The sequence below is a fragment of the Nansenia antarctica genome (assembly GCF_963989245.1).
Source record: "Nansenia antarctica genome assembly, contig: SCAFFOLD_678, whole genome shotgun sequence".
Classification (NCBI taxonomy): domain Eukaryota; kingdom Metazoa; phylum Chordata; class Actinopteri; order Argentiniformes; family Microstomatidae; genus Nansenia; species Nansenia antarctica.
The window spans coordinates 7,501-19,701 of record NW_027662561.1 but is presented as its reverse complement, the minus strand read 5'-3'; the positions used below and the strand labels follow the sequence as shown (position 1 = coordinate 19,701).

The 12,201-nt window shown below is 44.8% G+C and overlaps 1 pseudogene across 1 annotated transcript in view; it reads right to left on the bottom strand.

The window, feature by feature from the left end:
* Window positions 1-350: 350 nt before the first annotated feature.
* LOC308175563 (centrosomal protein of 170 kDa-like) overlaps window positions 351-12,201 on the bottom strand; it is an 18,991-nt pseudogene continuing 7,140 nt past the window's right edge. Inside the window, exons 5-9 of the transcript in view lie at window positions 12,159-12,201; window positions 11,682-11,726; window positions 9,815-10,076; window positions 7,715-7,895; window positions 351-541 (exon numbers count right to left, since the gene is read on the bottom strand). The exon at window positions 12,159-12,201 is cut by the window's right edge and continues 1,615 nt beyond it. The product of the transcript in view is annotated as a centrosomal protein of 170 kDa-like (transcript). The remainder of the gene's footprint in view (window positions 542-7,714; window positions 7,896-9,814; window positions 10,077-11,681; window positions 11,727-12,158) is intronic.

The window sequence follows — 12,201 nt, the reverse complement described above, 5'->3', positions numbered from 1 at the left end:
CCCTACTAACCCAACCCTTAACCCTAACCCAACCCCAACCCTGACTCTCAGTACTTCCAATATGCCTGAAGGAGGGTGACAAGGTTTGCAAGCTCTCATTCCACCCCTCCCTACTCTCCCTTCCCCTCCTCCCCCCTCTCCCTCCTCTCCCTCCCCTGGTCCCCCCCCCCTCCTCCTCTCCTCTCCCTCCTCCCCCCTTCCCTCCCTCTCACCCTCTCTCCCATCCTCTCCCACCCCCCCCTCCCTACCGCCCTCCCTTTCCTTATCTCTCCCTCCTCTCCTCTCCCCTCCTCCCCCCCCCCCCCCCCCCCCTCCCTCCTCTCTCTCTCTCCTCTCTCTCTCTCTCTCACCTCGTCTCTGTTCCAGGTGCGTCTGCGGAGGGCGTGGGAGGGGGGGGTCCAGGCTGTCGGGGGCGCGGGGGCGGAGCTCCACGGGACGGGCCGTTCACCTCGGGGGCCCTAGTCTGGACCAGGGGGGGGGTCTGCACCAGGGGGGGAATCTTCCGGAAGTTTAGACTCTCATCAAACACCCGGTCCACCAACTGACCATCACCAGGGGAGGGGGAAGGGGAGAGGGAGGGTGGGGGGTGGGATTGAGGGAGGGAGGGATGGGGAGAGAGTGGGGAGAGAGAGAGAGGGGGAGAGAGACAGAGAGAGAGAGGGGGGGGAAAGAGAGAATGAGACAGACAGAGAGAAAGAGAGAGACAGGGGGGAGAGAGAGAGAGAGAGAGAAGATATTATTATATGACTGCTTATAGTGATAATCGATTGTTCAAAACCATCAATGGGGGACTTCCGGTGGGCGGGCAATGGAGTAGAACGTGTTTCGCTTGAGCCTCCCGTCGGACTTTTGTTTTATTTAATTTAATAAGCTTTCTACATTACGAAATACTGGGAAACCTGTCTCTAACATATTCCTAAAATCAAAAGTCTGTGTATTTAGGGGTCAATGGCTGCAAATCTGCGCAAATATAAGTACACTCCGTCCACTACTAGGCCAAAAGCCACCGCGACGCCGAGTCCCACAGCTACCCCGGCTCAGACGGTTCCGCCCCGGACAGACAGCCCAGTGATGGACGCTTGTAGCGCTGAAAACAGAGATCCTTCTCTCGCTGAAATCCGACATTGCCGAGGTGATAAAGACAGAGATTAAAAATGCACTAGCCGAAGATTTCAACTATATTAAAAGTGAACTTCAAAAAGTAAGATCGGAAATCGTTAACAATTACGGCGGCGGTTAAGTCTGAGATTGACCAAATAAAGGCTACAATCACGGAGGTGGAGGGCGGCCTTGTCAACGTGGTCGGACGAGGTGGTGGACCTGCGGACTACGGTGACGGGCTTGAAAGCAGAGGTAACCGGGCTCAGAGAGAGATGCGACGACATGGAGGGAAGAATGAGGAGATGCAACATCAGAATACTAGGGGTGGCCGAGACGAAATGGATCATGCTCTACTGCATCGGTCTCGAAACTACTGAAGGAAGCACTACAATTGGATAGAGATGTGCTTGTGGATCGTTCACACAGAACCCTGGCTCCGAGGGGACCGGATGGGAAACCACGCGCCATCATTGCTAAACTCCATTACTACCAGGACTGCGTCGAGGTGCTGAGCTGTGCACGCACTCGAGCCCCTCTCCGGGTCAACGGGCAGACCATCGCCATCTTTCCGGATTATGCTGCCAACGTCGCCAGGGCCAGGGCTGCGTTCACGGAGGTCAGGAAGCTGCTGCGCAACCGTCAGGGCATTCGGTATGGTATACTGTTTCCAGCCCGACTCCGCATCACACACAACGGAGAAGAAAAGGAATTCACAGATGCAGACAAAGCGATGGAACTACGTTAAGAAGAACGTCATGCCGGCAACAGGTCCAGGGTAGGTCTCCCCCAGCCACAGACCAGTGGGTCTCAGTGACATTACAAGACCAACTTTGACGGGACGATATCTGCTTAAATATATTACCATCGTCAATGCCACCCCTTTGTTGTTATTGTAGTTCTTCACAGCAGTTTATATGCAAGTGTTGAAGGAGACTGGACATATGTTAGTTCAATTTAAAACTTACCCCAAGGGGGAAATAATCTATCTGTTTATTCATAAGGGGCAGGGAAGTTAAAATTACCTGACCAGGAGACTGTTTTTATTTGTTTCTTAATTTCCACTGCGTTAATGCTTCTCTCCGATCCTCTTATTTATTTCTGCCTCTAGACATCATTATTATTACTCTTATTTCTTTATATGCACATATACAATGTAAAATATATTCGACAATGTCGAAATTAAGGTTAGGGGGTTTTCACCCTCCTTTTGTTTTACCTCAAGGTTCGACGGGAGCCTGAAATGTTAACAAACTACTCCTAGCTATTCTGTTTGGTACTATAACCAAGCAAAGGCGAACCCTCTTAAAGGTTGTTCGCACAGCTGCCTGTTCAGACTCGCAGCCTGGGACCATGTCCCAACAGTCTGTCCGGACACTCATGTCGGTTGAGTGTCCGGATTTTTCATTTTTATTTCTATGTTCAGATCCCACTGTTCCACAGGGATCATACCGGAAGAATAAGAGCAACGTGTATGTTTATGTATTTTGTTTTCTCTTGCATTATTTTGGTTTTTTCCCTTATATGTACTCCCCAACTCCCCCACACCTCCTACCCATACCCACCCCTCATATATCCACACACCCACACTCACACAATCACACACATAGACACTGTACTACATGCAGTTCACAATCTTCTCCTATTCATGTGCCTATCCTTGCCATCACCATGCCTACAGGTAAAATTAAGATCCTCCCTAATTCTTACTCTGAACCATGGGATCACTTAAGGTTATAAGCTATAACGTTAAAGGCCTCCACAATCCTATAAAACGAAAGAAAATCCTTAATCAGCTAAAAAGAGCCAACTGTCAGATAGCATTCCTACAGGAGACCCACCTGTCGGATATGGAACATGAGAAACTAAAGAAATCCTGGGCAGACAGCGTGTTCTACTCATCACATCAGTCAGGTAGAAAGAGAGGAGTGGCTATATTGATACATAGGCAGGTTAACTTTACACCAACAACGGTCCACAAGGACATTGAGGGAAGATTCATTTTAGTGAATGGATCTATAGATGGGATACATGTATCCCTCATGAACATATATGCTCCAAATGAGGATGAGCCTGGCTTCATTAGCACAGTCATTAACACAGCAATACAACACAGCTCCGGTATCCTACTGTTGGGAGGAGACTTCAACTGTGTTATGTCCCAGCTAATGGATAGACAACCTACCTCCAAAACTCCCACTTCTAGAATGAGCAGAATGCTTAAACACTTGTCGATAGAATCAGGCCTAGTGGACGTCTGGAGAAGCAGATTCCCTAAAGGAAGAGATTTTACTTTCTACTCGCACAGACATTCATCTTATTCGAGAATTGATTATTTCTTTACACCCAAAGCAGAACTACACAGGATAGAAGACATAAAGATCTTACCAATTACTCTATCTGATCATGCACCTCTTGCATTATCATGGAACATAGGTCACAGGCCAAAAACCAAACAATGGAGATTAAATACATCACTTCTAAATGATGAGGAATTTATCACATTTGTAACAACTGAACTAAAGTATTACCTAGAAACTAACGACTCACCTGAAATATCACCTCTCATCCTATGGGACTGTGCTAAGGCATACATTAGAGGTCGCATTATCTCATACGCGAGCGCGAAAAAAAAGAATAGAGAAGCAAAACAAGGAGAATTAGAGGATAAAATAAGGCTGCTTGAACAACAGCATAAAAGAACACCAACCTCCAATCTACTTAATGCTCTCAAACAAGCACGCAGGGATCTAAATAGCCTAATCACTGAAAAGATTGAGGGCAATTTAAGGTTTACCAACCAAAAATATTATGAAAATGGAAACAGAGCAAGTAGATTATTAGCACTAAGACTAAAAAAACAACAATCATCGAATATAGTACAGAAATTAAAAACTCATAACTCGACTCTCACAAAACCTGATGAAATCTCAAGGTCTTTTGCAGAATTTTATAAATCTCTTTACAAAAATACGGACACCTGCACAGATGATAATGAATTGACAGCATTTCTGAAAGACATCAAACTAAAAGAGCTATCTGAACCTATGGCAAAAGAACTAGATGAACCAATTGAAGAATGGGAAATACAAGAAGTGATCTCTACACTAAAAAACAATAAAAGTCCTGGACCGGATGGGTTTAGTAATGAATTCTATAAAACATTTAAAGAGACAGTATGTCCCTTATTGCTAAAAGCATACCACCATACATTGCAATCTGGAACCACGGCCCCCTCATGGAGGGACGCAACAATAGTAGTAATACATAAAGAGGGCAAGGACCCCACCCAATGCCAATCATACAGACCCATCTCACTTTTATGCACCGACCTACGTATATTAACAGCCATCCTAGCAAGACGCGTCAATAAAATTATCACACAAGTTATCCACCCCGATCAGACCGGGTTTATAAAGGGAAGATACTACGGGGACAACATAAGAAGATTACTAAATATTATGACTCACCCTAAAGTTAAGGAGGAAGAAGCAATGATATTATCCCTCGATGCCCAGAAGGCATTCGATCGAGTATCTTGGCAATACCTATTTCAAACTCTAAAACGACTCAAATTTGGCCCCAATTTTATAAAATGGATTCAAACACTATATTCAAATCCACAAGCTGCTGTAAAAGTGAATGGATTTCTGTCGGACCGATTTACTCTAGAACGGGGTTGCAGGCAGGGGTGCTCTTTGTCGCCCCTGCTGTTTGATATCAGTATTGAACCACTGGCACAGCTCATTAGAGACGACGACAACATAAAGGGACTGACAATAAATGAGGAACAACATAAATTATCATTGTATGCAGATGACGTGCTTCTTTATCTAACTGAACCTGCAACAACAATCCCACGCCTAAAAGATCTTATTTCCAACTATGGATACTTCTCGGGTTATAAAGTAAATGTTGATAAAACAATGGCTATGGACATAGGAGGTAGAATTCCACAAACTATCAAAATCCAGAGTGAGTTTAAATGGCCCAAGGATGGTATTAAATATCTTGGCATTCAAATCCCCTCATTGTTAGAAAACCTAAGTGATGCAAATTACAAAAGCATAATCCAAAATATCAGTAAAGATCTAGACCGCTGGTCAACACTTCCCCTGTCTCTATTGGGCCGTATTGAGAGTGTACGCATGAATGTGCTGCCTAGGCTTCTATACCTGTTCCAGATGCTACCCATCGATATCCCCAAATCCACATTTGATAAGTGGGATAGACTCATCTCCAAATTCATATGGCAAGGAAGGCGCCCAAGAATCAGACTTAAAACACTACAACTATCTAAACCATATGGTGGGCTGAAACTCCCAAACCTAAGATACTACTTCTGGGCGGCCCAGCTAAAGCCTCTAACAGCATGGATCCAAGACTCTTCATATACACGATGGCTCGACATTGAAAAAAGTTTATGTTCGATGCCCTTACAGACCTTGCCTTTCATAGATGTCCCTCTAAAGGAAACTCAACTAGGTGAATGGACCAGAGTCACACTAAAGATTTGGAGGAAAATAAAACTGTCATTTGGCTTACCTAAAGCAATCTCAGCATTATCCAATATTGGTCTTATGAAAAATTTCGAACCCTCCAATACAGATATAGGGTTTAGAAATTGGTCGGATCATGGACTTACTAACTTGCACCAACTCCATAAAGACGGTAGCCTTAAATCATTTGAACAGTTAAGAGAGGAATTTAGGCTCCCTAACACAGACTTTTTCAGATATCTACAATTAAGAAGCTTCCTAACAAAACATAGAGAATGGAATAAAGTCTTGGAGCCCACTGAAATCGAAGAGTTCTTGATAAAGCTGCAAAAAGGAAACGAGAATAAGAAAATTATAGGTGACCTTTACCAAAGGTTTCTATCCATGGATTTGAATAATACACTACAGAGGAAAGAGAGATGGGAAACTGAAATGAATACTGACATATCACAGGACATATGGGAGGAAATATGCACTGAAGCACACTTAGTGACCAATTCAAATACATGGAGGGAATTCAAATGGAAAGTGGTTATGAGATTCTTTAGAACCCCAGAAATAATGGCTAAAATGGGCCCAACACACTCAAATAAATGTTGGAGAAATTGCAGTACGCAAATTGGCAACCACACCCACATATTCTGGTCATGCCCCAAATTGAGAACATTTTGGGAAGAGGTGTTTGAGGCCCTTGAAGCAGTATTCCACCAAAAATTTACCAAAGATCCAAAGATGGCACTACTGGGAGTTATACCTGAAGGCATTGATGGAAGGGCAAGAATATATCTCTTACAAATATTACTAACGGCAGCAATTAAATGCATTACAATTAAGTGGTTAAAACCAGACCCCCCTACATACAATATGTGGACAGAGAAAGTATGGGAAATCTACCAGATGGAACAAATAACATACACTCTGAGACTCCAGAAACATCTATTTATTAAAAGATGGAGCCCGGTTATGTCCATATTAATACAGTGAACCCCTCCACACATCTCGACTCGTATATTTCTGTATTCTAGACTCACCTCATATCACTACACATAGATATATGCCTGCATTGCATTCACACACACACATACACACACACACACACACACACACACACACATACACAACCCCCACCTGACCCAACCCCCCCCGACCCTACCCTTTTTCTTTCTTTCTTTTCAAAATCTTTAATTTTATTCCGTCATTGACATCTAAATGTTTTTGTTGATCGCTCTTTTTTGCTTTGTGTGTCATGCTTTGAACCACATCCATGGACCATATGTGTACAGCTATAAGAATGGAAAGAATTGTAGACAAAACATGACATGATTGTACAAGTTGTTGAAACTGAAATAAAAACTAAGTTCAAAAAAAAAAAAAAAAAACCATCAATGGAACATTATCATACAATAGCATTTAGGTTTGTTAATATCTATCAAATACATGACAAGAGTTCAGTAAAGGTTAGCGTTAGCAGAAGGTGAAGGAAAGGTCAATGGTCAATGAAAAAAGCCTGTTAGCCGGTTAGCATCATGCTAATAAGCATATTGATAATATATTGTCTGAGTGACTTGACAATGTTTTCGTTTTATAAGGCTTTTTCTCATCAGATTAGTGGCTGTTAGCCGACAAGGCAGCTCTAAAAACAACATCAGGCCACAGCACTCTCCAACAGAGCACACCGACCGCCCACACAATTACACCAGACGTTTATCTGAACCTGAACCTCTCCACCTCGACCAGCAGGGAGCAGCAGAGGCAGACGCAGCGCTGAAGCCAAGGCAGCTGAGCGCTAGCTAGCAGAGCGATGGAGGAGGAGGAAGGAAGAACAGAAGGAGAGAGAGAGAGAGAGAGCGAAAGAGAGACAAAGAGAGAGAGAAAGAGAAACAGAGAGAGAGAGAGAGAAATAGAGAGAGAGAGTGAAATAGAGAGAGAGAGAGTGAAAGGGAGAGAGAGAGAGGGAGGGAAAGAGAGAGAGAGGGAGAGAAATAGAGAGAGAGAGAGGGAGAGACAAAGAGAGGGAGAGTGAAAGGGAGAGAGAGAGAGCGAGGGAGAGAAAGAGAGAGAGACAATAAGGTAAAGTGTAGCACCTGGGTCGTGCTGCCCTCCTGCGTGCGGCCTACCTCTTCCCGCGTGTCGATGGCGGAGCCGGGCGTGGTGGCGGCGGTGCTGGCCGTGGTGCTGGGCGCCGTGCCGGACGAGCTGACGGAGTCGATCTCCCCCGCCACGTCGTGGATCTCCCGGGCCAGGATGGCCAGGTCCTTGGCCAGGTCTTGGCTGATCCTGCGCACACAGGGAAATAACCTATGACATATCAGACAGGGTCAGGAACTGAGGCACACAATAATAATGATAATAATGATAATAATGATGATTATGATTATGATAATAATAATAATAATAATAATAATAATAATAATAATAATAATGATAATAATGATAATAATAATAATGATGATTATGATAATAATAATTATTATTATTATTATAAAATGATAACAATAATAATAATAATGAGAATGATGATAATAATAATAATAATGACAATGATAATAATAATGATAATAATAATAATAATATTAATAAAATAATAATAATGATAAAAATAACAATAATAATGACAATAACAATAATACAAATAATAATAATACATAACAGCAACAACAACAAGAATAATAATAATAACAATAATAATAAATAACAACAACAATAATAAAAAATAATAATACCAATAATACCAATAATAATAATAACAACAACAACAACAACAATAATAATAACAATAATAATAATGATAATAACAAATATAATAATAATAATGATAATAATAATAATAATAAAAATAAAATAATAATAATATATTCATTTGTATAATGCTTTGTCATGGACTCAAAGCACTCTAAATGTCCATGTTAGGGTAGGCTTGGTCAGGTAGGGTTAGTTAGGAGGGTTAAAGTTGGCGGTTTTAAAAGAAGACTTTAGGAGAGAATGAAAGAGTCGTACTTCCTGGCCCGATAGTGACGACTTCTGGAAGATAAGAGAGAAAACAATCCTGAGCTGTGTGTGTGTGTGTGTGTGTGTGTGTGTGTGTGTGTGTATGTACCAGTGTGTGTGTGTGTGTGTGTGTACCAGTGTGTGCGTGTGTGTGTGTGTGTGTGTGTGTGTGTGTGTGTGTGTGTACCAGTGTGTGTGTGTGTGTGTGTACCAGTGTGTGTGTGTGTGTGTGTGTGTGTGTGTGTGTGTGTGTGTGTGTGTGTGTGTGTGTGTGTGTGTGTGTGTGTGTGGTAGGTGAGTACCAGTGTGTGTGTGTGTGTGTGTGTGTACCAGTGTGTGTGTGTGTGTACCAGTGTGTGTGTGTGTGTGTACCAGTGTGTGCGTGTGTGTGTGTGTGTGTGTGTGTGTGTGTGTGTGTGTGTGTGTACCAGTGTGTGTGTGTGTGTGTGTACCAGTGTGTGCGTGTGTGTGTGTGTGTGTGTGTGTGTGTGTGTGTGTGTGTGTGTGTGTGTGTGTGTGTGTGTGGTAGGTGAGTACCAGTGTGTGTGTGTGTGTGTGTGTGTGTGTGTGTTAGTTTTTATATTTGGCAGCCTGGGCCATGTTCATAAGTCTGTTGTTAGAGGCCTTCATATGGCTGGTCTTCCTAAGAGAAGGGCCAAACAGTTAGCAAAATATTGCTCAATATCCGCTATTATTGGTAGCCGCTCAATATGGAGAAGGCGGTGCTTCCTGTACCCATGAGCGGGATACTGTCTGTCTTTTATTATTGATCAACCCACTGGTCTTGTGCGAATAACATCCTGTGTGTGGCAGAACTGGTTGAATAACATCCTGTGTGTGGCAGAACTGGTTGAATAACATCCTGTGTGTGGCAGAACTGGTTGTTGGCTCAGCATTACTGTAACAAATTGTTTCCAGGATGTCAAAATGCACTGTTAGTATTTATGTCCTTTAGAATTGTACTTTGTATGTGGACATAAATAAAGCATTTAAAATGTGTGTACCAGTGTGTGCGTGTGTGTGTGTGTGTGTGTGTGTGTGTGTGTGGTAGGTGAGTACCAGTGTGTGTGTGTGTGTGTGTGTGTGTGTATGGTAGGTGAGTACCAGTGTGTGTGTGTGTGTGTGTGGTAGGTGAGTACCAGTGTGTGTGTGTGTGTGTGTGTGTGTGTGTGTGTGTGTGGTAGGTGAGTACCAGTGTGTGTGTGTGTGTGTGTGTGTGTGGTAGGTACCTGGCTATCTCCTCGCTGTGGGCGGTCCAGTCTCTGATGTACTCGTCCTGCTCCCTCCCGCGGTGCTTCATGGCCACGCCCCCCGGGCCCACGGCGGGGGCGGAGCCAGGGGCGGAGCCGCCCAACCGGGCACTCCGCAGGACGGGGTGTGGCCTCAGGTGGGCGCGGCCCTGCTGCTTGGGGGAGGAGTTCCTGTTGGAGCCGAACTCCTCCTCGGAGGTGGAGCCGTACTCTGGGGGGAGACGGCGCCACCTAGAGGCTGCTGGACACACACACACATATGCACACACACACACAGACGTATGCACACACACACACACACACACACACACACACACATATGCACACACACACAGACGTATGCACACACACACACACACACACACACACACACACACACACACACAGTTAGTTAGGGTTCATTGAGTATTATAATGTTGTTATTGGTTGCATTGTTAAAGGCAGCTTCCTTGTCCAATGAGAGCCAGGCAGGGAGTGAGTCAGGCATGTAGTACAAGTAGCATGTAGCATGTAGCATGTAGCATGTCTCCATGACTACTATCTGTTAGAGGACGAGGTCATATCCCTCATGGTGGGTGTGTTGCACCAGGGGAGGCTGGTGGAGGTAGAAATCGGAGGACGAGCTCATCGTAATGCATGGAACGGAATGAGGAACGGCATCAACGTCGAAATCTAAATCTTCTAAACTTCCAGGCCGTTGTCCAAATGTACAAAATACTTTCAAATGAATACAATCAGCAGCACTGAAACTTTGATCCTTTTGAACCTCGTTTCAGCTGAAGGGCGTAACTGAAGTTTAGCAGATGTTTCTTCAAGAGTCACGTTGAGGGAGGAGGTCATAGTTCACCCAGCAGAAGCTGACCAATCACAACAGTGAACAGTGACACATAGACACCCCACCCACACCCCACCACCCAGGACCCACCACCACCCAGGACCCCCCACCACCACCCAGGACCCCCAAACCACCCAGGACTCCCCACCACCATCCAGGACCCCCCACCACAACCAGGACCCCCCACCACCACCTAGCACCCCCCACCACCACCCAGGACCCCTCACCACCACCAAGCATCCCCCACCACCACCCAGGACGCCCCACCCAAGCATCCAACAAGTTGTTAGAACATGTTAAAAATGTTAACATGTTAAAAAGCCACTGCACTCCACCATGTCACATCTTTCTGCAGACCCATGCTGTCTTCAGTGATGACCCATGCCCCCGCACTCTCTCCATACATGTGAAATATGATTTGGATCCAATTTTAATAACCACTGACTTTCACTTTAATTCAAGTGAATTCAACTACTCCCATCTCTAATCCTCCATTATGTCTTGACCAGTTCTGTCCACTAGATGGAGCCTGAGCAGCACGAACCAGAGCTCCCACACAAGCGTTGCTGGTGTCTTGCATCAGCAATGATGTAGTAGGCTTGACCCGGGAACTCTGGGCATGGTACGGTTGGTGCTGTCACATGAGGCTTTACAGCCAATTAGATTCGAACAAGGCTTGGTCAGCTGTCATTGGCCAATCACAGTGTCTCCCCCCATCCAATTGGAAACAAACTGTATGTCTGTAATAATGCTTCTGTCTGTGCTAATGGGTCTGTGCTAAGGCTAATGCCTGTGCTAAGGCTAATGTCTGTGGTAATGCTAATGGCTAATAAAGGTAGCATTCTGGTGAGCAGATCCAGTGAGATTGTTCTGGTTCTGTGGGCGTTTGGAGCAGAACTTCAGGGTCATCACTGTAGGAGCAGCATGGAGGGGAGGGGACACACACTACACACACACACACACACACACACACACACACACACACACACACAGCTCTAGTATGTTCAGTACCCAGCATTTCCTCGTCAGCCGGTTCAGGGTCAGGCTGCGGACTCTCTGGATACAACACACAACCATGAACACAACCATGAACACAACCATGAACACAATCATGAACCTCCAACGCCTCCATCCTCTGATTCCTACCTCCACCAGCCTCCCCTGGCTGCAACCCTGAACCCAATAGAGACGACTATCATTCTTCTCCTTCACTAAGTCACATGACTGGACTAATGTCTGTGCTAAGGCTAACGTCTGTGCTAAGGCTAATGTCTGTGCTAAGGCTAATGTCTGTGCTAAGGCTAATATCTGTGCTAAGGCTAATATCTGTGCTAAGGCTAATGTCTGTGCTAAGGCTAATGTCTGTGCTAAGGCTAATATCTGTGCTAAGGCTAATGTCTGTGCTAAGGCTAATATCTGTGCTAAGGCTAACGTCTGTGCTAAGGCTAACGTCTGTGCTAAGGATAACGTCTGTGCTAACGTCCTCACCTGAGGGGGAGCTGTGGACGGAGGCCGAGACCCTGGCCTTGGC